Raw genomic sequence first — 25,865 nt, forward strand, 5'->3', positions numbered from 1 at the left:
TTTTTTGGTAGACCCTTTTGGGTCTTCTAGGTATAGAATCATGTCATCCGCAGATAGTGATAATTTAAGTTCTTCTTTTCCTATTTTTATGCCTTTAATTTCTTTCGTCTGTCTAATTGCTCTGGCCAGTGTTTCAAGAACTATATTGAATAGAAGTGGTGATAGGGGGCATCCCTGTCTTGTTCCAGATTTTAGAGGGAATGCCTTCAATTTTTCTCCATTCAGAATGATGCTAGCCTGAGGCTTGGCATAGATTGCTTTTACAATGTTGAGGTATGTTCCTGTTATCCCTAGTTTTTCGAGAATTTTGAACATAAAGGGATGCTGTACTTTGTCGAATGCTTTTTCCGCATCTATCGAGATGATCATATGGTTCTTATTTTTAAGCCTATTGATGTGGTGAATAACATTTATTGATTTCCGTATATTGAACCATCCTTGCTTCCCTGGGATGAATCCTACTTGATCATGGTGCACAATTTTTTTGATATGCCTTTGTATCCGATTCGCCAGGATTTTATTGAGGATTTTTGCATCTAGGTTCATTAGAGATATTGGTCTGTAGTTTTCTTTCTTTGAGGTGTCTTTGTCTGGTTTCGGAATCAGGGTGATGTTGGCCTCATAGAATGAATTTGGAAGAGCTCCCTCTTTTTCTATTTCCTGAAATAACTTGAAAAGTATTGGTATTAATTCTTCTTTAAAGGTTTTGTAGAACTCTGCTGTATACCCATCCGGTCCTGGGCTTTTCTTGGTTGGAACTTTTTTAATTGCTTCTTCTATTTCATCTATTGATATTGGTCTGTTTAAGTTGTGAGTTTCCTCCTGACTCAGTCTGGGCTAATCATATGACTTAAGGAATTTATCGATGTCTTCACTTTCTTCTATTTTATTGGAATATAGGTTTTCAAAATAATGTCTAATTGTCTTCTGTATTTCTGTAGCATCTGTTGTGATATTGCCTTTTTCATCCCGTATGTTAGTGATTTGAGTTCTCTCTCTTCTTCTCTTCGTTAGTATGGCTAGGGGTCTGTCGATCTTATTTATTTTTTCAAAGAACCAACTTTTTGTTTTCTTAATTTTTTCAATAGTTTCTTTTGTTTCAATTTCATTGATTTCTGCTCTGATTTTAATTAGTTCTTGCCTTCTGCTACATTTGCTATTGTTTTTCTCTTCCTTTTCTAGGGCTTTGAGATGAAGTTTGAGCTCATTTGTTTGTTGGTTTTTCCTTTTTTTGAGGAGTGACCTCCAGGCGATGAATTTCCCTCTTAAAACTGCTTTCATTGTGTCCCATAGATTCCGATATGTTGTGTCTGTATTTTCATTTATCTCTAAGAATTTTTTGATTTCCTCCTTTATGTCTTCTGTAACCCATTGATCATTCAGTAACGTATTGTTCATTGTCCATGTGATGTAGGATTTTTCCTTCCTTCTTTTATCATTGATTTCCAGTTTCATTCCATTATGATCTGATAAAATGCATGGTATTATCTCAACCCCTTTATATTTACTGAGGGTTGCCCTATGGCATAATATATGATCTATTTTTGAGAAGGTTCCATGTGCTGCTGAGAAAAAAGTATGTCCACTTGATGATGGTTGATATATTCTATATATGTCAGTTAAGTCTAGGTTATTGATTGTGATATTGAGGTCAATAGTTTCTTTATTCAACTTTTGTTTGGAGGATCTGTCCAATGGTGAGAGAGGTGTGTTGAAGTCACCCATGATTATTGTGTTGTGGTGTATTTGATTCTTGAACTTGAGGAGAGTTTGTTTTATGAACGTCGCAGCGCCATTATTTGGTGCATAAATATTGATAATTGTTATGTCTTGTTGGTGAATGGTTCCTTTTAACAGTATATAATGTCCTTCCTTATCCCTTTTGATTAACTTAGTCTTGAAGTCGATTTTATTCGATATGAGGATGGCTACGCCTGCTTGCTTACGAGGACCGTGTGCTTGGTATATTTTTTCCCAACCTTTTACCTTGAGCCTGTGTATGTCTTTTCCAATCAGATGTGTCTCCTGGAGGCAGCATATTGTTGGATTTGTTTTTTTAATCCATGTTACCAGCCTATGTCGCTTTATTGGAGAGTTTAATCCATTAACGTTTAGAGTTACTGTTGATATATGGTTTGTACTTCCTGCCATGTTTGATTATTTATCTCTTTTTTTTTCCCCCCTAATTTAGTTTGTTTCTCCATGATTAGCTTTCCCCCCATTCTCTGTCTTTACCGAGGCACTTTCCGTTGATGGTTTTGGTTATTGTTTTCCATTTCTTCCTCGTGTAGAGTTTTGCTCAAGACGCTTTGCAATGCTGGTTTTCTGGCTACAGATTCTTTTAGCTTTTGTTTATCATGAAAGATTTTTATTTTGTTGTCGTATCTGAAGCTTAATTTTGCTGGATACAGAATTCTTGGTTGGCATCCATTGTCTTTCAGTGTTTGAAATACGTTGTTCCAGGATCTTCTTGCTTTCAGCGTCTGAGATGAAAAATCCGTTGTCAACCTTATTGGCTTACCCCTAAATGTAATCTGCCTCTTTTCTCTTGTAGCTTTTAATATTTTCTCTTTGTTCTGTGTATTGGATACCTTCATAACAATGTGTCTTGGCGTTGGTCTACTGTGATTTTGTGTGCTCGGTGTCCTGTATGCATCTACAATTTGTATATCTGTTTCCTTTTTTATTTCTGGAAAGTTTTTTGTAATTATTTCCTTCAGCAAGTTACTCATTCCCTTGGTATGAATCTCTGTGCCTTCCTCTATCCCGATGACTCGTAAGTTTGGTTTTTTTAAGTTATCCCAAATCTCTTGGATGTTTTTCTCGTGATTTTTTTACCAGCCTATCTGAGTTGGCTAGACTCTTTTCAAGATGATATATTTTGTCTTCATTATCTGACGTTCTGGCTTCTACTTGCTCCACTCTGTTAGTGATACTCTCGATTGAGTTTTTAATTTGGTTTATCGTTTCCTTCATTTCTAGAATTATTGTTTGATTTTTTTTAATAATCTCTATCTCCTGATAAAGATGCTTAACTTCTTCTTTTATCTGTTTTTGTAATTCATTTTCAATGTGATCTTTAAGGTTCCTTTCCATCTGTCTAAGGTGTTCCTTGAGTTTTTTATATGGCCATTTTTCTGTTGACTCCAGGTCCTCCTGAATATTTAGGCTGTCTTTCATTGTTTGTACTCCTTTTCTTCCTTGATTTTTATGCTAATGATACTTCTTGTTCTGTTTGACTGTTGAGTTACTGTTTACTCTTATAAGTTTATTTGATGCTTGGGAGGAGAGGTATTAGAACGGATGGGAAGAAGTCACTAAAGAGAGTGAGTGTAGGCAGGTGGAGTTCAAGACAGGGGGAATAAGAAAGTTGAAAAGAAATGAAAAGACAAAAGAAAAAAAGTGAGAAGAAAGAGAGAAAAAACGAAAAAATAAAAATTTAAAACAAACAAAAAAATTATACTGGTAATAAAAAATGGAAATTGAAGTTTAAAAAATAATAGTAATAATAATAGAATAAAAAGAATGAAAAAAAAAATGAAACCAAATGGTGCTCTGTTTTTTTCTTTTTTTTTTTACCTCTGTGAGATCAGGTGGGCCGACTAGTTATTTCAGCGGAGTCGTTAGTGCTGAGTCACGAGAAGCAGGCGATCCGGGGCTTAAATGCAGCAGATACGTGCTCAGTGTGTGTTTTCTGAGGGCCCCAAAGTGTACGCCCTAGCTCCACGTCAGCTCAGCATTGCCTAGTGATCCTGAGCAAATAGGCTTTAGATAATTTACAGCTCCCTATGCCCGCACTGTTGAAGAGGTCAGAGACTTGATCTCTCCACGCCTGCTGCCGTATTAGACCTCCTCAATGATATTCATGTTACCCTTACAGTTTCCTGGCATAAGCAAGATCTTGGGGTTATACAAACTGCTGCTTCTGTTTCCAGTCCAGTTTTCTAGAACTGAAACCCTGCTGCCTTCGCCTCCACCTCTGGGCTGCGCTCTTGGGCGCCGCGTTTGTCCGCGACCTTAGCAGCGCCGCCGCGGCCTCCGCTGCTCCTCGGCCCGGTGCCTAACCCCCCGGGGCCCAAGCGGCTGCTGCCGCGCCTCTCTAGCCCCCTCCTCCGGAGCACGGGTCCCCTCGCAGGGGGATGCCGAACGACCCCAGAGCAGGCTCTGCCCCAAGGTGCAGCAGGGACCAGGCGACCGAGGCGCTTGAGGCCGTGGTCCTGCCTTCGGAGGACAGGGCTCGGCACGCAGCCCAGTTCCAGTCTCTAGATGTGGCAGCTGGACCGTGTAGACAGGGCCATCAAGACAGCATGCCGAAAGCAAATGGCGGCTCCCGTGGAGTGGATTTTCGGCCCCGAAACCCCAGCCCAGCCAACAATTTCAGTCCACTAACTCTCCCTATATAGACAATATTCAAAAAAAAAAAAAAGGGCGGGGTGTACTGAGCTTTCTTTGCCTCAGGTACTTAGGGTCCACTGCTGATTACCCATTCAGCTTCTCTGCGGGGAGCGAAGTGAAAGAGGAAGCAGATGGGTGCAGAGCGCCCGCGGCTCTGGCTCTGAGCAGGAAAGCGTCTGGGAGCCAAGCGTCTCTTTTTCAATCTCTTTGTTTTTTCTGCTGCTTGGCCGGGTGGTCCGCTACAGACTAATGGTGTAAGGAGCTCTAACAAGCTGCGCAAAGTCTCTATTAAAGCCTCTGCTCTGAGCACCAGGCTCAGCACTTCAGCAACCCCCGTACGCAGCCCAGTTCACTATTTCATAAAGGCTTGGTTAGATTCCCTTCACGTCGCCTCCTGAGCTGGGCGTTTGGCGGCGGCTGGCTGCGGGACTGTACCTCTGTACCGCGTGGCCAAGATTCACTCGTCTGGGACAAACTGGGATAAACTTACTAATTCCCGGTAGGTCTCCTTTCAGCGGAATTTTGCTAGAAGTTCCTCGGTTGGTAGAATCTGGGTGTATTAATGGGTCTTTCTGATCCCGTTAATGTAGAGATACTGAAAGTGCTGCTTCCTCGCCGGCCACCATGTTGGGTCCCCCTAAGTTCACTTCTTGTGGCTGCCAAGAAAAAAATCTTGATTAAAAAATTGAACAATTACATCTGTTGGGGTTAAAAGTTTCTCAGCTTTTTTCTCGGCAGTTAGGTAGAATTTTCTGAAGTTTGATACTTGCTCCACCCTAAGGGTGGGTGGGATTGCTAGGGTGAGAAGCTTAATCCTGGAGGTGGACTCTTGGTTGTAGGGTTTTGGCTTAGATATACTCCAGTCTCTTCACCAATTGATCTGGAGATTTTAAGTAAGAGCACTTCCAGGACCCAGCAATTGCTGGTCCATGCTGGAAGATTACACCCCAAGAATATCCTTTGTGTATAGGAGACTCTTCTTAGGTCCCTGTGTTGCCTGGGGATCCCCAAATTCCTGGTCTCTGATTAGTCTCCAAACTCAATCTCTCCATCCCCTACCTTTTCAAATTCCTGGTCAGGCGATTCTTTCCTGTATGACAGTTGCCCAGCTGTGTGCTAGACTAGGCAGGTCTGGCAGCTAAGCAGCATGTGGGGTGAGTTGAGGCCCAGCCATGTTGGGGTCCCTGCTGTTCTGTGCGGGGGCAGATCTAGGCCAGGCACTGAGACCCACCAGCTAGCTGCAAAGCTGTAATCAATGGCCTGGTTTGAGGGCCAGGGTGGTGTTGGTGACTGGTGACCCTGTTGGGTGCCAGACTGATGCTTGATTTGGCAGGATCAGGGGGCCAATGGCTGCCAGAATGGAGAGGGGGTTGGGGAGCAGGCTGGTGCCAGGACCTGGTGAGTGCCAGCCTGAGTGGGTTCCTGGAGCCCAGTGGGTACCAGAATGGCTGACTGGGTGAGCTGAGAGCAAAATTCCTTCACACCTTCTTCCAGTCTTCCAATTCTGACCTGTTATAGTCAGCCTCATTATACCCCATGAGCTTCAGGACTCATGAAGCTGGAGAGAGCCCAACTCTCTCTAGCCTCTCTAACCTGTGTTCCCCTGGATGAAATGCTCCCAGTTTCTGACTTTTTACAGTTTTTCTAGGTTCAGATAGGCCAATGCTGACCTAGCTGCAAACTCACCAATCCATGTTTCCAATTTCCACCCCATTATAGTCCCAAGATGGCTCCTGTATTGGCTTTCTGCAGGTGATTGATAATCTCTGGGGGAAAGGGTATTTTTTTCCCCCAATTAATGAGTCAAACAGTATGTAGGGCAAGCTGCCCCTTAAGTCTCATGATTTTTCATTCTAAGCCTCAGGAAGATGTGGTATTCCTACTGTTTGAGTTCTGCATAGCTGAGCTAGGAAAAACACAGCCTTACACTAATCCTCCATCTTTAAGCCCCCAATACCATTATTTTAATTATGGCAGTCTTAGTGTTTGAATATTAGGTATGATAGTTCTCTCACTACACACTTCTTCAGACTCTCCTTTGTTAATTGATACATTCAAGAAGTTGAATATTCATATAAAATAACAAGATATACATTTTCATTTGGTCATAGATCATTTAAATATCTTATGAATATCCAGACTTTCCTCATGTCTCTTGCTGTACTTTAAAAAGTTTGTACTTATATACTTTATTATTATTATTTTATTAAAAATAGAGCCTCCATTTCCATTACATGTTCTACATGGTATTGCTATTGCACATAAATAGTAAGATAATGGATGTGGGCATGTCAAGGCTCTGTACTATACTTTCATATTGTTTATAATAGATTTTCATTAATTTTTTGAGTTTTCCATAGATAATATCAGTATATGAAGATAATTTTCTTTCCAAGAATAATCTATATAGTAATATATTTAAATAATTACTTGAGTTAAGTAAGACTTCAAATTTAATGTGAAATTTAATGGAAGATACTAGTTGTACTTGGGTTGTTACAAAAATTTTTAGAAATAATAATGCTGGAGTGCCCTCATTAACTGTTGGCTTTTAGACTGGAGTAATAACAAATTCTATTAAGAAAATTTATATTGATTAATTTGATTTTTTTCTCCTGAGGCTCATTAATGTGTGTTATATTAATAGTTTTTCAAATTTTGAGTCAAACATATAGAAGGACAATTATTATAAGTTATAACCATTACTGTAAAAACTCTCAATCAGGTGCAGTGGCCTCCATCTGTAATCCTAGCAGCTTGGGAGGCCAGACAGGAGGCCTCCCAAGGCCAGCTGCAGCAATTTAGCAAGACTCTGTCTCAAAATTTAAAAATAAAAGGGGAATATGGCTCAATGGTAGAGCACTGGTGGGATCAATCTCCTGTACAACAAACCAAACAAACAAAAAAATTAGTTTTTTCCTTTGTCAATTTTCAATAATTTTCTAGACATTTTACCATTTGATTTATCATTTTCTTTCCTTCTTTATCTTTTTCTGTGTGTGTGTGAGGGGGAGGTGGGAATCAGGCATGTGTATGTTATTTTTTTCTGAATGATATGTGATTCATTTGGAAAAATTGCATCCAGTTACTATAAAATGATTCAGTGTATACATGTTGTTTTAAAGTACCTTAATATATATACTTAGCCCATTCTTTTATCAATATTCTCAATTTCATAATGTAACAATGAGGAAATTAGGTAGTAACTTCCATATTCTTCCCTCCCTTTCCTAAGAATTTAATTAGATATTGATAATTTCTTATACCAATTCACATCCTATGAGGCAGTGAACTTGTATAATTCATACATTCTGCCTTATCCATTATTTTTTAGCTGTAATAGATTTCTTTTGTCAGAGAACATTATATTTACACTCTATTTGGTTATGTTATCTCATTGATTAATGCTAGCTTCCCAGTTACAGCTACTGAACTTATTTTAGCCACAGGCAAATAGAAAAAAAAAATGCTGGAACTTCCCCCAAATTCTTAATGTGATCCTTCTTGAACAAATTCTAAGGAATTGATCTTGAGTTCAATATTTCCTGTACTCTTACAAATTTATAATAGTGATTGAAATTCATCATGGTTCAATTTGAAATCTGAGCTCACACTTTTTCTTTGAATATTTGTCTCTTTTGCCTTATGACACGTTGTTGCTGTTGATGTCTATGGCCAATTTTCTTTTCTTTTTCTTATAACTAATTTAGTCTTTTTCATAAATGCACCAAATTCTTTTTTTGACTTTAAGCCCAATGGTTATACTAGGAGTTGTCTCAGTGTGACCATGATTTTTCCCAGTTGTATGAGGTATCCTTGTAAATATGCAGGTTCACACTTCACATGTTTTATTTTTTTAGGAATATATGATTTCTAGTATTTCCTATGTACATTGATCACATTTTCTTCTTAGGATTGCCTATTAACTTTATTTCACACCTTCTTTCTTTGTTGTTGTCTATACCTATTGTGTGTGTATCTAGCCATGTAATTTCTGTTTGATATTTTCCTCCATTTTATTCTTCATTTTCCTTACTTGACTTTCCGTGGTATCTCTTCCCTTCAAGTTCAAGTTAACTGAGCCTTCTTTATTGACAAATTGTTATTATTTTTTCTTTTTTTTCTAATTCTGTTCTTTGTTCTGTAAATTTTATTTTTAAATCCAATTCTAAATTTGTAATTTAATGTTTGAGATTTTGCTCTGATTCTTCTAAGTAGTCACTTTAGTGTTTTATTAATTTGAATTTGCTATTTCTTTCTTTTTATATGTTCTTCCTTTTTTTCTAATTTCTTTTTATACATTTTACTGGGCCTATATGTTTTGATAATTATATTAAATTCATTTTTGCCTAATATCTTTTGTGTAAAGTTGAATGTAATCCACTACTATTTACATTAAATGATAGGAGATTTTGTTAATTTTAGGAGACTATTCTGTTGTGTGAAGTGGGTCATGGCACTGTAACTACTCAAGAATTCCCTCTTCTGTTGTTATTATAAAGGGTCCAAAAAGACTTTGGCAACCCAAAGTTACCAAAGTTCTACTTTCTTGGCATTCCCCTCCATCTACCTGAAGCATGAAACTTCACTCTCTTTTACTATTAGAACTTTTGCCACTGCAGAATGAGTCTAAGTCCTTGAATTTTGATCAGTTGTTCTAGGACCCATTATGGGTTGTCTTAACTAGTGCTCTGTCATAATTTTCTCTAGTACACACCCCTGGTTTTTGTACTCACTTTCAACTTGGAGCCAGCATGTCTTTATCTAATTTTCATAGATGACTTGTATCTTTCTGTGACTGAGGACTATTTGTGAATTTGGGGGAGTTCCTTATGGTTTGGGGGCTTCTGATACAATCAAAGCTTTCCTTTCTGTATCCTATGTATCTTTGTCCTGCAGATATCATCCTGCTCTTCCACATTGACATCAACATCTTGTATTCTTAGACTTTGATAGGGATATTTTGTTACTATATTTTTTTGAAGATGTCTATGAATTTTTTTATTGTCATTTCTGTCTATATGTTTTTATGAGAGGATCTGGGAGACTTAAAAATATACTAATACTTTTTTATTATATACTCTCTGTATGCTCAATTTTATTCTATTTTCATATTGTGCTGCAAATATTAATACTAAAATAATATTTATTTTGGCTTTTAACAGAAGTTGAGAGTATAATATTTTAATTGTCATTATGAAAGGAATACAATTTTCAGAATAAATTTTTAACACAAAGTACTATTGTCATGAGACCTACACTGATTTTTGGCATAAATATTTTATAAAGCATTTGACAATTATATATGTGAAAACAATAGTAGATCTAAATATTTAAATGATGCTGTTGGGGATAAAGTTCAAGTGGTTCCAACATCTTAGCACAAGTTTCATTTGTAAAGTTAAAAATCTTATTGCTTCTTAAACAACAACAACAACAACAACAAAAACCTTAATAGAATCTATACCAAGGCTGAAATCAGTTGTGTAGGTAAATTTGACCAGTGGTCTTTGGAAAATAATTCTTCTCAAATCACTATCTTACAGTGTGGCATCATACAGACCAAATTAACTCCTGTGGCAGAAGTCACTCCTTTGATTAGATTACATTATATTGCAAAGGTAATGGAATATTGTGCCTATGATTGCTTTAATGTTGTATAAAATGTTGTCTTGGCAGATTGGAGTCAGATATTCTTCTGCTGGCCTTTAAAAGCAGACAATCTTTGGAGAGGATCCAGTGACAGGTATCCCATGGGCAGCTTTTAGGACATCAGAGTGTCTTCCTTTAGTCACAGGGAAATGCATTCTTCCAGTGACCTGAATGAGCTTGTATGCATATGCTTACCCAGTGGAACCTGCAGATTAGGACTTGTGAAAAACTGTGGCAGAGGCCTCATCTAAGCTCTGCCCGGCCTCTGACCCACAGAAGCTCTGACATGACAGATGAAAGAGGAAGGCTGGTTTTTGCTCCTAAATTTTTTGTTACTTATTGTGTATCCATAGACAACAAATACACCCCACATTACAAAGAGATAATTGAAGAAAGGAAAGAAGGAAAAGAAGAGAGAAGGAAGAAAAAAATATGTTGAGCCAGGTACTTTAACTATGTGATCTTGATAAGTACTGGAAACTATGAAATCCAGGAGCTCATCTCCAAATTCATTTGAAAAATGGTATTGCACTTGCAGAGTTGACATTCATTATTGAAAGAATATTTTCCCTTAGTGATTAGCAAATCTTGTATGTAATGTCTCTCTGCTTCCAGATTATTTTTTAAGGCTTACCACCTTAAAATTGTGTGTGTTTGTTTGTTTGTGTGTTTGTGTGTATACAGAAGAAACACATTTGTCTCTCTCTATATTTACCCATTTGTTCATATGGACAAGCACATGTATATATACCTTTATACAAAAAATTTCATCTAATATTATTTTACACTAAATTCTCTCATGACATAATAAAAATTCTCCCCTTGTATACTTTATTAATTAGTTTAGGCAAAAATAAATGATAAGGAAATTTAAGTTCAAAATAATGACTGGTAAAAATATTCAGTGAAACACACACAATATCTTGTATCCCACAGATGCTTTTGATAAGTTTTATTTTTTGCCTTTTAAATACCCTTAGTTAAGCAGAATTAAAGTCAATGAAGTAATGAATTCTTAGTTATAAAAGATATCTTATTATTTTAAATGAAAGCATTGAATCAACCTAGTAGAAACAAAAGCATGATGAATGGAAAATTCAAAATATGATGGCAAATATGATGGTATTTTAAAATAGAATTGATTAATTAGAAAATATATTTCACTAAAACACTGGATCCTAGTGGGTGTTTGAGAAGTTCTGGTATTAAACCACATTATAGTAAGAGTCAGACAGTAATGAGACTCAAAGTACTTTAAAACATTAAAAAAATAGTTAAATAACTATAATATGTTAGACTTGGAAAATGCCTTTAAAATTTTCTAATCATATTTAATAGATGAGGGAGTATCAGAGTAAGTTAATCAAAAGTACTACCATGTACAGGTGTCCAAACTAGGATTTAAAACTATACCCTGATTTATTTGTAGTCACTGATCTTCTCATTATTCTATGGTGCTTCTCCACTGGCTAGTAAATCTTAAGATAAATATTCCCAGTGACACATATTTAAGTATCTTTTATGTTCTCTATATAGAGTCAAACTAACCGTATGCAGTCATTCCTATTATAATCCACATTTTAGAGATGAGGAAACTGAACTAATTGAATTTATGGTCATATCATTATAAAATGGAGATGTGAGTATTCAAACACATTTGTCTCTTTGGAACTGGAACCAGGAGTGCTCAGTATGACCCCAGCAGTCAGTCCTCTGTCCGTCAGTTCACTGGCAAATAAACATGTTCTATATTTTATTTTTGCCTTCTTGCTAGAATAATCAGAGGACCAGATTGAGATAGGTGAGACCCAGATGTAAGAAAGGTCCACTGAAGTTGAAATGCACCTCAAAAGTCAGCATTTGGGGGGATTCTAGACAAGCAGGTACATAATATTTGTATATATAATCTTAGAATATCTTCCCAGGTGAGTAGCTGGATAGAAAATAAGTCTGGCAAGGAGCATTGGTAGAAGTCCATGAAAATACAGAGATCTGATAAATGCAATAGGTGAAAGTCCTGGTTTGTAGAAGATCATGGTTTCCAAAAAGCTTGGGAACAGCTTGTCCAGGCACACATAATATATCAGCACCAAGCAAACCAGTGAGAATCACAAATCTGCAGTTTATAGGGGAAAAAAACAAACAGTGAGATTTCTGTCCACAAGTGCTTAAAAGTGAGATACAGGACATCAAATAAGATATTCCTGAACAGTACCCTTAAAACAGAAACTTGGAACTTGGTTTTTAAGCAAGAATTGCTTAACAAGAAAACAAAGAGTTGGTTATCAAAAAAAGAGAGAGACCATTATTTAAAAATAAAGGTGCTAGTATAGGGAAATATCAGAACTGCAGGACTAATACTATGAACCACTGAATTCCTGGATGAAATTTTTTCAAAAATCTTCCAATTTGATTCCAGTGACTATGGCAGGATTGAGCATGTGGGTTGAATTTAATTAGCATTTGGTTTGGGTTTCTGGGGAATGCAAGGCAGAGAAATATTCCAGCTTCCTGCTACTTCCCTTGAATTATTTTCTTTTATTCTGGTCAGGTGATTTCTATTATTTCTGATATTTTCATTTCTAACTTCACTGGAAGAAATTCTCCAGTGATAGATTAGGCCCTGGATCCTAATTTTGTAGTGACTCATAAAGAGAATATTTATTTAAATAGTAAACAAAAGGTTAAACTTTGAGCCCAAAGCATCATTATTTATTCTTTGAATCTGAATTTTTAGGTATTGAAATTTAAATAGTTTATTGGGAGCTTCATTAATATCAGAAAATTTGAATTTGTTGCTTAGATATATGGTCATCAAGGGGCATTGGTTTCTTAGATTATAACAAAAAGTATTCTTTTTAAAATTGACGAAGCTTCCCCAAAACTAAATATTTGCTGCTTCATTGAAAAAAAGGGAATTTTTTAATAGTAGAAAAATGTTAGGTTTAAAATAATTATGCATAATAACTATGCATAAGATTGAATATAAGTGTGCAGCTTATTAAATTTCCAAAACCTGAACACACCTATAACCAGAGTTCAAGTTAAAAAAAAAAGAGAGAGAGAGAACAATATCAAATAGCTCAGCTTAGACAATACATGCCCATTTTCCTAAAGTTTCTACTATCCTAACCAATAGAATCATGGATTAATTAGACTATGGATTAGTTTTTTTTGTTAGATACATATGCAAATATGTATGAAGTCATGAGATTATACAGGCTATAATTCTTTTGATTATAAATTTTGTCTTCCAACATTGTTTTGAAATTCACTTACAATATTAAATAAGATAATATTAAAGAAGTTTATAGCTAACTTGTATTTGTCGTGCGGTATTTCATTTGGTGACTGTTTCACAATTCCTTTATCCAAAAGATGGCAGAATAGAGCAGATCACACTCCCTGACTTCTCTGTGGCATGAAAGCAAAAAAACAAACAGGTGGCTTCTCAGCAAGGTGAGTGAATAGAAAGAAAAAGGGGAAAATTTACTGGAATCTAATATTGGACACTAAAAGCAGATAGATGACTCAGGAGTTTGGATGTAATAAATTAAGGAATAAATCTCTATGCCATAGCTGGTGCTATGGCCAGAGACACTGGACAGAGAGGTCCCTCCATGAGCACAGTGGAGGGATAAGGTAATTAAAATAACCCACATTTTTAGGACTGAAGCATGTCTGGATTCAGAGAGTTTACAGATCAAACATACTGCTTGAGTAAACTGAAAGGCTCACTGCACAATATCCTTGCACAGGAAAGAAGCCACATCTGTCCCTGCAGTGTGGAGAACAGAGGAAGGAACCATTCTGCAGCCATGGCATGGGGAATGGCAGCTAAGTGAGCCAAGTTCTGGAAAACCCAAGTCTGGCCTGAAATACAGGACTGGAAACCCCCACTGCACAACATAGTGCCTGATTGACCAGGAGAAAGTTAAATGTGGAAAGAGGTTTGTACAGGGGACAACTGGTGACAGAAATCCCTCTGGCTCTTATCTTCCCCCTTCAATTGGGATGCTTGCAGGAACAGCTGGGAGAGAAATACCTGAGAAGGAATTTGAAAGGGCAGGGGAAGGAGAGACTCAGTTTGGAGGCCAAACTTGAGAACAAGAAACTTGGGATCTGCAGGGTGACATAATGGACTAAGAAATTGGCTCCTCTACTCCTGCCCACATCCCATATGGGCAGTGGAAAATGAGGTTCCCCTCCGTGGAATGGGATGGCTGAGAAATAAAAGCTACGGGAAATCAAATGGTGTTTAAGCAACAACAACAACAACAACAAACCCACCACAGAACACAGAAAGTAGTTTCAAAAGTGGAGGCAGGATGAGCAAGCTGATCAGATGGATTGAGCTTCTAGGCAAAAATGGGGCCTGCACTTGCTTTATTTGTATTAGAATCATAAGAGAGATTCTATAGACTGTTCTTTTCAAAGAAAGTTTAAAGGTGGTCTGTTCAGTTCCTAATGGGTTACACCCATCACCAGAGCTACTATGAGGAACCTTCCTAGCAGGCAGAGGGAAAGCTCTCACACATTGGGCACTCTATTGCCGTGGGAGAGCCATGGAAAGTTCCCCATGCCAGACTTATCTTTTCTTGGCTTCCATGCTGAGAGAAGATCATCATGTATTTCACGGTTGGCTTCCCGCACTCTACTAAATGAGTGTAACCCAAGAAAGTTTCTAGGGTGCAGTCTTCCAGCATGGATTGGCAATTGCAGAGCCCTGGAGGTGCACTGATCAAGAATCTCCAACAGACATCTAGTGAATTGCCTGGAGGTCACCTAAACCTAACTCCCGCTCCTAGAGTTCTGCCTAAAAGATTATCTCTTTCACCCTAACAAACCCAGACAACACCACCCAACAGCTGAGAAGGGCAGCTGAGAATCTTTTGAACTTCAAGGAAAACAATTCTTTAACTTTTCATCAAGATCTTTTTGTTGGTGGTGATGGGTTTTTTTTGCTTTGGTCTTTTTTCATTTTTTCTTTTCTCTGCTTGTGACTTTCATGTTTCATGGACAATTATACATATTCAAATTTTTTTCTTTTCTCATTTCTAGCAATTTTGAAATCAGTTAGTTTTCATGGATAATTTTTTTGAGGACTCGGAAATTTGACTAATATATTTTAATTTTGTTTTTATTCTATTTATTTATAATTTTTAATTTTTTTAAGTTATATTTTCTCTCTCATTTATGTTTCCTTTGAATCTCATTTTCTTTTTCCTTCTGCTAACAGCCAATCTCTATTGTTCCTTTAACCCTTCGTTTAGTTTTTTACTTCTATCTTTCCGCCTTTCCTTATAATCACCACATCCTACATTACTTGTGTTTTCTCCCTGTCCACCATTCAAAATTGTAAACCATTTGCAACATACTGTCTTTATTGTAGGCAATAACTGATTATATTATTTCTGTTTATTAGGACAACTTTGTAGATATCATAATAGAAACTATTTGGTTTAATGATGTTTATTATTTGCATTGATTTTTGTTATTATATGTCCCCTTCAGGAACATTATATTTTACAAGCCTCATATCCATAGTGTTAGATGAACAGACACACAACATGAAAAAAACAAGGGAATTAATCTCCCTAAAAAAACCAAGATACTTTAATAACAGAATCGATTTCCACCACAGTGGGAGAAATGACAGAGAAGGAGTTTAGAATGTACAGAATTAAACTAATCTGTGAGATAAAGGAGGATATAAGGAGTGATACTATAGAGAAAATAAAGGAAGTGAAAGATCATTTTAATACAAAAATAGAAACTCCAAAAAGAAATCAAGCAGAAATCCTTGAAATGAAGGAATCCATAAAGCAAACTTAAAATTCAAGGGAAATCAACAGATGAGCCCACTTGGAAGACAGAATTTCAGGCAGTGAAGACAAAATATATAATATTGAATATAAAGTTGACCATGGAGAAAAGATACTAAGAACAGAAAAGATATTAACATGAACAGAACTTCTAAGAAATATGGAATAACCTGAAAATATCAATTTTAAGATTTATTGTGATAGATGAAGGCTTGGAGATATAAACCAGAGAAATGTACAAATTTTTCAATGAAATAATATTAGAAAATTTCCCAAACCTAAAGAATGAAATGGAAAAATAAGTTTCAGGAGGCCTACAGGACCCCATATATACAAAATTATAATAGATCTACACGAAAGCACACTATGATAAAAATGCCTACCCTACATAGCAAGGATAGAATTTAAAATGCTTCCAAAGGAAAAATGACAAGTCATGTTTCGAGAGAAACCCCTTTGGATCTCAGCTGATTTCTCAAACCAGACCCTCAAAGCTAGGAAGTCTTGAAATAATATATATGAAGCACTGAAAGAAAATAGATGCCAGGCTAGAATACTACATCCAGCAAAAATAAGCTTCAGAATTGATGATGAAAAAGAAACTTTACATGGTAAATGAAAACTGAAAGAATTTACAACTAGAAAGCATGCTGTACAAAATATACTAAATAAAATATTTCATGAAGAAGAAATGAAGTATTAAAAAATGAAAAGTAGCAAAGGGAGGAACTACACTAGAATAATAATCAAAGGTAAAGCTAATACAAATTGAAAACAAGAAATAAATAAAAAAAAGTCAAGGAATAAAAAAAATCATATCTCAATAATAACATGGAATGTAAATGGAGTAAACTCATCAATAAAAAGAAATAGACTGGGAGATTGAATTAAAAAACAAAACCAAACAATGTGCTGTCTCAAAGAGACTCATCTCATAGGCAAAGACATTCACATATTGAGGGTGAAATGGATGGGAAAAATCCTATTGCTCACATGGATCTTGGAAACAAGTAGGGGTTTCTATTCTCATATCAGATAATGTGGACTTCAAGCCAAAGTTAATCAGAAAGATGGTCATTTCATATTTTTAAGGGAATTACACAAATAAGGCATAACAATCATAAATATTTATGTCCCAAACAATGGAGCATCTATGTATATCAAGCAAATTCTTTCAACTTCAAAAATCAAATAGTCCACAACATAATAATACTGGATGAATTTAACACAACTTTCTTACCACTAGCTATATCCTCTAAACGAAACTTATAAAAGAAGATATTGAACTAAGAAATACAGTTAATAATTTAGACTTAACAGACACATATGGAATATTTAATCTATCAATGATTGAATACACTTTCTTCTCAGTATCACACAGATGCTTCTCTAAAATAGACTGTATGGTAGACCACAAAGAAACTCCTAGCAAATATAGAAAAACAGAGATAATACCATGCATTGTATCAGATCATAATGTAATAAAATTAGAAATCAGTGATAAAATTTAAAAAATAGAAGCTACTCTAATACCTGGAGGCTAAATAATACACTATTGAATGACAGCAGAAGAAATCAGGGATAAAATTTTAAAAATACTTAGAAATAAATTAGAATAACAACACAACATATCAAAATCGCTGGGGTGCTTTGAAGGCATTTCTAAGAAGAAAGTTCATTGCATTGAGCTTATTTATTAAAAGAATAGAAAACAGCCAAATAAGTAACCTAGGCTTACATTTCAAAATGCTAGAAAAAAAGAGAACAAATCAACACCAAAAGCAGAAGACAGAAAATAATAAAAATCAGAGCTAAAATCAATGAAATTAAAACAAACACTCCAAAAAATTGACAAAACAAAGATTTCGTTCTTTGTGTGGGGGGGAAGAAATTGGTAAACTGTTAGCCACACTAATGAAGGGACAGAGAAAACTCAAATTACTAAAATTTGTGATGAAAAAGGATATGTCACAATGGACACTACTGAAATGCTGATGATAATCAGAAACTATTTTGAAAATTTATACTATAATAAATTAGAAAATCTTAAAGACATCAACAAATTTCTAGAGATGTATGACCTAACCAAACTGAATCAGGAGTCTATAGAAAATTTAAACAGATCAATTTCAGGCAATGAATTGAAGATGCCATCAAAAACCTATCAAGAAAGAAAGGCCCCAGGACCAATTGTCAGCCAAGGTTGTACAAGACCTTCAAGGAAGAACTAACATTAGTTTTCCTCAAATTATTTCAAAGATTCTCAAAGGAGTTCTGTCAAATTATATACAAAAACATATTTAAAAGATAGTGCACCACAATAAAGAGGGGTACATCACAGGGATGCAGGTTGCTTCAACACATAGAAATCAATAAACATAAATCATATCAATAGACTTAAAGACAGTAAGCACATGTTTATCTCAATAGATACAGCAAAAGCACTTGACAAAATACAGCACTCCTTTATGTTCAAAACACTAGAAAAACTAGAAATAGAAGGGATATACCTCAACACTGTAAAAGCTATATACATTAAACCCATGGCCAACATCATTCTAAATGGAGAAAAATCGAAAGTATTCCCTCTAAAAATGGGAACAAGACATGACAAGGATGCCCTCTTTCATCACTTTTATTCAACCTCATCCTTGAAACTTTAGCCAGAGCAATTGGATAAAAGAAAGAAATTAAAGGGATATGAAGAGAAGAACTTAAACTATCCCTATTTGCTGATGGCATAGTTCTATATTTAGAAGACCCCAAAAATTTCACCAGGAAACTTCTAGAACTCATAAATAAATTCAGCAGAATGTAAAATTAATACCTATAAGTCAATAGCATTCCTATTCATCAGATGAATCAACTGAAAGAGAAATTAAGAAAACTATCCCATTCATAATAGCCTCAAAAGAATAATATTTGAGCATCAATCTAACAAAAGAGATGAGAGTCCTGTACAATGAAAACTATGGAACTCTAAAGAAAGAAATTGAAGAAGACCTTAGAAGATGAAAAGATTTCCTACGTTCTTGGAAAGACAGAATTAATGTTGTCAAGATGGCCATACTACCGAAAGTGCTTTACAGATATAATGAAATTCCTTAAGGTTCCAATGGTGTTCTTCATAGAAATAGAAAAATCAGTCATTTGGAAAAATGAGAGGCCCAGAATAGCCAAAGCAATCCTCAGCAAGAAAAGTGAAGCAGGACGTATCACAATACCAGATCTTATATTATACTACAGAACTATAGTAACAAAAACAGCACGTTTTGGCACCAAAACAGGCATGAAGACCAATGGTACAGAATAGAAGACACAGAGACAAACCCACATTAATAGAGTTATCTCATACTAGACAAAAACATATATTGGAGTAAAAACTCTTTGCCACCTGCACCTTAGATAGAACATTAACCTCCAGGATATATAAAGAACTCAAAAAACTTAACACCAAACAAAACAAAACAAAACAATATAATTCAATCAATTAATGGGCTAAAGAACTGGACAGATACTTCACAACTGAAGAAATACCACTGATCAACAAACATGAAATCATGATCAACATCTCTAGTAAATAGGGAAATGAAAAAACTACACTGGAATATCATCTCACTCCAGTCAGAATGGCAATTATTGAGAATACAAATAATGATTAATGTTGGTATGTGGGATAAAAGGTACACTCATACATTGCTGGTGTGACTACAAATTAGTGTAACCACTCTGGAAAGCAGAATAGAGATTCCTCAGAAAACTTGGAATTGAACCACCATTTGACCTAGCTATCCTACTCCTTGGTTTATACCCAAATGACTCTAAATAAGCATACTACCTTGAGGCAGCCAAATCAATGGTTTATAGCAGCTCAATTTACAATAGCTAATCTCTGGAACCAATCTAGGTATCCTACAACAGATAAATGCATAAAGAAAATGTGGTACATATACACAACAGAATACTATTTAACCATAAAGAATGATGAAATTATGACATTTGTTGGTAAATGGATGGAACTGGAGACTATCATGCTAAGTGAAATAAGACAATCCCCCCAAAACCAAAGCCAAATGTTCTGTCTCATAAGGGGATGCTGACTCAAAATAGGCTGGTGGTTAGGGGAGGGCATAGGGGAGGTTCACTGGATTGGACAGGGTGGAGTTGTTTTAAGGGAGGAGAGATGGGAACAGGAAAGACAGTAAAGAAATCAAACCCAACTTTCGTATGTTTATATGTGAATACACAGCCAGTGTGACACCATACACAGGCCCCAAATTCAGAAGTTAGACTCCATGTATATATGATATGTATACCCCATTTATGTATGATATATCAAAGTGAATAAATGCATTCTACTGTCATGTATAACCAATTAAAGCAAAGTAAAAAAATTCTAAAGCAAAAATAAAATACATTCTATTGTCGTATATAAGTTAAAAGAACAAATAAAAAAATTAAAGTGTGTCTGATAGGAAAAACAAAACAAAACAAAACAAAAAAACTTTATCCTAAAGAGTGTATCTGGGGTATTTCTGACTTGGAGCGATTGTGGACAGTGCTTCTATGAACCTATTTGTGCATGCCTCTTGAAAAACATATGTATGTATTTTTGTTGGGTGAAGTGGGATGGCTGGGCCATTGGTTACATTTGTGTTGAATTTTAATGGGAGCTGCCAAATAAACAATGCTTGAGAGTTGGAGTTATTCTTTATCCTGTCAACATTTGCTATCATTTTAGCCACTTTGCAGCCTATGTAATGAAGTTTGGGATTTTAACTTGTATTTTTTCTAGTAAAGCTGAGCAACTTTCTGTGTTTATTGAATATTTGTACCCTTTCAGGAATTATCTGCTCAAGCTATTTGTACATTTTTCTACTTGGTTTTCTGTTTTTATCTTAATTGATATTTGAGTTCTTTATGTAATTTTAAATGAGTCTTTTGTTGAATATGAGTGGCACAGAGGTCGTCTCCCACTCTCTTGGTTGCCTTTTTATTCTTAATAGTCTCTTTTGATGAGTAGAAATAATTAATTTTAACATAGTTACATTTATAATTCTTTGCTGTCATTGTTGGTGCTTTTTATATCCTGTTTAAGCATGTTTGCCAAGTTCAGAATTACAAATATATTCTGTGTTTGCTCTAAATGTTTTATTGGATTTTTAAAATATATTTAAGCCCCAAAGCCACATGGGATTGGAATTGATTTGCATTTGTGTTGTTTGAATATGGTATGCGGCAGGAGGTTAAGGCACTTCCTTATTCTCATATGGATATTAATTTTCCTCAGAACTATTTTTTAAAGATGCCACTTTCCCCAATGCATTGAGTGGTGTCTTTTTAATACAGTATTTTTTGAGAAATTTTCACAAGAAAGAAATGTTCAAGGCACAAACCATTACCTTTCTCTATACTTAAAGTTTTCTTTGACTTATGCTAAATTTTAGATTGCAATGAAAAGAAGCTCAGCAGGTGGGGCAGGGGGCGCTGGGGTTATGGCTCAGTGGCAGTGTACTTGCCTAGCACGTGCCAGGCGCTGGGTTCAATCCTCAGCACCACATAAAAATAAATAAATTAAATAAAGATATTGTGTCCAATTACAACTAAAAATATTTAAAAAAAAAAAAAGGAGAGAAGGAGCTCTGCTAGTGATATATCTTAAAATTCCAAGGCTAGGAGTGTGAGAGCATTGTTGGATCGCTTGTGTTTTAGAAGTCAAGCATCCTTTCTCAAACAGTCTACTCTCATTCCTATTCTTCTAATTAATTCTTTTAATACCCTTAGTCTGCCTTTCAAGCTCATTTATCTGAAACAGAAAATAGTAATAAATGTAATAAATATCAATACTGTCCAGCACGTCTGTTTTCCCTATCAAGAAAAGAAAGCATGCTTTTTAAGTATATTTCTCCTTCAATTTTCTTCATTGATACTACAATGTAGGTATATATGTGTGATTACATTACAAAAGATACTCTTTTTTTTTTTGTATCAGGGATTGAACTTGTGGGCATTCGACCACTGAGTTACATCCCCAGCCTTATTTTGTATTTTATTTAGAGACAAGTTCTCACTGAGTTGCTTAGTTCTTTGGTTTTGCTGAGGCTGGCTTTCACCTCAATCCTCTTGCCTCAGCCTCCGGAGCTGCTGGGATAACAGGCAAACATCACTGTGTCCTGCAAAAGATACTCTTTTCATTTTTAACAGTCTTTGATAAAAATGGAGTTGTGGCTTTAGGTCACTGCTGCAGTCCGGCTGCAGCAAAATAACCGGGGGGTGACGAACAACTTGTGTACATTGATACAGCAGGAGTGGGAGCCATTTATTGTAGGACAACAGAGGTATTTATACATTCCACACAGCTTATCTTAATTAACATAAACTAGATACAGCAGTCAACCAATAAGGAATCTCCACACTTAATGGCCTGCTGGCATTACTTCACAAACCACTCCCTCTGGCATTTTGCCAGGCGCCATCTTGACTTGTTTACAGACTCTAACAGGTCACTATTCCAGACATACCATTTCTTTCATAAATGACTGTATGCTTATATTTGGACAAAATATTTTGAAGGAAAACAAAAATATTTTAAAGTAAATTGACAATATTCTATTCCAATGTATGAATGAAAACTTTTACATAATTATATACAAAAAATGTGTATTAACAGACATTTATCCTAGATCACTGTTCTAATTCATCCCTTTGTATACATATATTTGTAAACATACATATATAATTGCATATAAGTATATATGCAAGACTTATTTAAGGAGCTTAAAATCAAAATGTGTATCTGTGTATGTGTTTATATATAATTTTATACATAGGCAAGTTATTTTCTAAGTATTTACGAGTCCTCAGAATCTTTTTTAATAATTTAAATGCTATATTCCTAAAGAAACTTGGCTTTTAAATAGTTTCCTTAATACATTTGCCATCACAAGATACATGTGATATGTAATTTTTGATGTTGATAATTGAGATTAAATCTCAAGGTTAGGTCTATTACTGAGTCAATAAAACATATTTGCTTCTTTGTTGGGCTGTTATATTTTAACTTAGAAGAAAAAGCATATACAGAATTTATTTTATCTTAGTTATTCTTTCAGTGTGCAACCTAAAATTTAATTCATGAATTTGTAATATCAACACTAAGACAACACATTTGGCATAGAGCCACTGTACTACCAGCCTAGGACAGTTGACATCAGTAGATCATGGGGAAGTCCAATTATCCAAGTAAAGATAACACCTCACTTTACAAGTCACACCTCTTCTCCATGCTGAAAATTCACCAGGGGAAAGTGAAGTGTGTGAAGAAGATTGATTGACCACATTGACCTGTCAGAGTAGAAATAAAGAGCTTACAATTCTGAAGGCCCAGAGCCAATAGTGTCAGCTCTTTAAACATAGAGAGACAAAAGGTGAGCAAAACTGGTAATGATTGTGATTTTATCTCAGAGGGTAAGAACCATTTCACCTGTAGGAAAGTAGAGATCTGTGGAACTGCAAGCAGGTAGAGCAGTATGAAGATTATGTGGTGTCTGTAGCAATGGTCAGTTAAAAATGTTTTCTGTAATTAATCTCACAAATGCTAAAATGGTTAAGGTGTGCAAAACATATTGACATCACTTCTGGGATTGTTAGTAGCCACTTGCAATTTAAAAAGGAGTTACACAGTTGACCATAAGAAAGACACAATGCAACAAACATTTAAAAAATATAGTTTTCTATTAGCATGACAAATCTGACAAAGAACACAAGATTTTTGTTATTGTTGTTGTTGGGCTAGTTACCTTGCTAATAAGTTTTAATCACCTTAAAATAACAACTTCAACAACCCAAAGATTTTAGTGTTTCTAAGCTATATCAATTTGAGTGAGGAGAAGAAAAATTGTAGCTTTCCAAGGGGTTTTAGATACAGCATGGGAAAACATAAAATCCCCATTGATAAGTGATGGATTTTTATGCAATTGTCTGAAATGTTGGGATAAAGATCTATTCTAGATGGTGGTAGACTTCGAACTTATTGGGAGATCTAACCAAGTCATCCAAAGGGCTTTACCTGGGACCCTTTAGTCTTAGAAATCAAAGTTATGGAAGATTTTTTTTTAGCATGGTATCACAAGTTATCATTTGCTAACCTAGGACACCAAGTATATGATTTTTGTGTGTAATCAAGATGGTTATAAAATATATTGGTAGGCCATGAGTAGAAGTGAGGTCAATCAGGTAGAGAAAGTCAAGTGTCTTTCAAACATATAGGGGAAGAATATGCTTTTCTGATTGTAATGTTATTTTGAATCTTAAAATTTCAACTCATAAAATATCCATGTATTTAAAATAATCTGTAAGATACAGTACAAAGATGACTGAGTATAAATGAAAGGAGAGAAGGGGTAGATAAATCCATGTTTATTCCTGATAGAGTTTAAGTAATTTCTTGGCTTGAATATGGTAAGTTGGAACATGCTTCCATCTTTGTGATTTTACTAGATGGTGAAAGCATCCAATCTAGAGCACCCAGGAAAAGCATCCATGAATTTTAATTTAGCTCAGACATTCAAATTTCATTTTTGCTATTTTCTTCTCTTCAGGAAAACAGTCATAAATACATGAAGCACAGCTTGAAAGGTAAAATGCTCCATTTATGTGGAGCCTGAGAGTTTTCTGCAAAGTAAGGAAACTTTTATCCACTCGAGTCCTCTAAGTTATTTCATTCTGTAGAAAATTTTGAGGTTATAGAGCAAATTCTAGAATAGCCAATTTGATCAAATGCTTTCTAAGAGCACAAAAATGCATTTGTTTACAAGAAATAATGCTACACCTAAATCACATCATCTTTTTTCCAACCTTTTTTTGAGAATTGATTGACTAACTAATAGGTCCACCTAAAAACTCACTCTTAGCTAAGAAACCCCAGAATACCAATTTATATGCCAGGTGAGAAAAACAAGGCAATGCAATATGGGTAGTAAGTTTCTCTGGAAAAGAAAAAGACACTTAAGTGGGCAATTGATGTTAAATAATTGAGAGGGGACAGAAGAGATCAAAAACAAAGGGAATGCAGAAAAGAAGGAAATGGAAATTTATTAACCTAGAGAAAATTTTGTTAAAAAAATAACAAGGGAAATAGAATCCTTCAGTAAGAGAAAAAAACACTTTAAATTTAATTCGTTACATAGACTTTTGTGAGTTATTTTTAAAAAACACAACAGTTACACAGAAATTACTATCCATTGAAGATCTAACAGAAAAATGTTCCTTGAAGTAGTAATATAATAATTATATAATAATAATATTGCAGTAATAATAGTAGTTAGAGTAGAAGAATTTATTCTAAAACTCCATCTCTGTTTTGGTACATTGATTGTTTATAAAGAAATCATTTCAGTTACCATTTTTCCTAAATTGTTAGAGGTTGATGTACATATGTAAAAATTCTATCCATCTTCTCCCCTATTGTTTTTTTTCTTCCATTGTTATTTTATTGTCAAATTTAGAAATGTTCATTTTCACTTCTGTCTTTCTTCACATTTCTTTATCAGCTTTTAGGGAAACAGTATTTTCAAAAAAAGAATATAAAACCTGTCTAATATCTCTTTTCAAAAAAATGGTATTGGTATTGGTATCTAAAGTTTTTTTTTTTTTTTTCTAATTTATCTGTGTGTGTAGGCATGTGTGTGTTTGCCTATTTTGTCTGGTAATTTTTGAAAGAAAGCTGTCATAACTATCAAGAAGATGCTAGATATTCTTTTGATAAGAAAAAGGCATGATATGTAAGGCAAAATTATTTGCAACCATTAATTCATTTATTAATTTATTCATTTAATGAAAATTTACTGATGCCTTATTATTTGTAAGAGCTGTAAGCATGCAAAAGACCTGGTTTTGGCCTCAGAAAGTTCTTTGATTCCCTGCTTCTCCCTCTTTTTATCATAGGAAATATTTAATAATTTAGATTTAAATTTTGACTATTCACTAATGGTC

The sequence above is a fragment of the Spermophilus citellus genome, assembly GCF_964194105.1.
Source record: "Spermophilus citellus genome assembly, chromosome: 11".
NCBI lineage: Eukaryota > Metazoa > Chordata > Mammalia > Rodentia > Sciuridae > Spermophilus > Spermophilus citellus.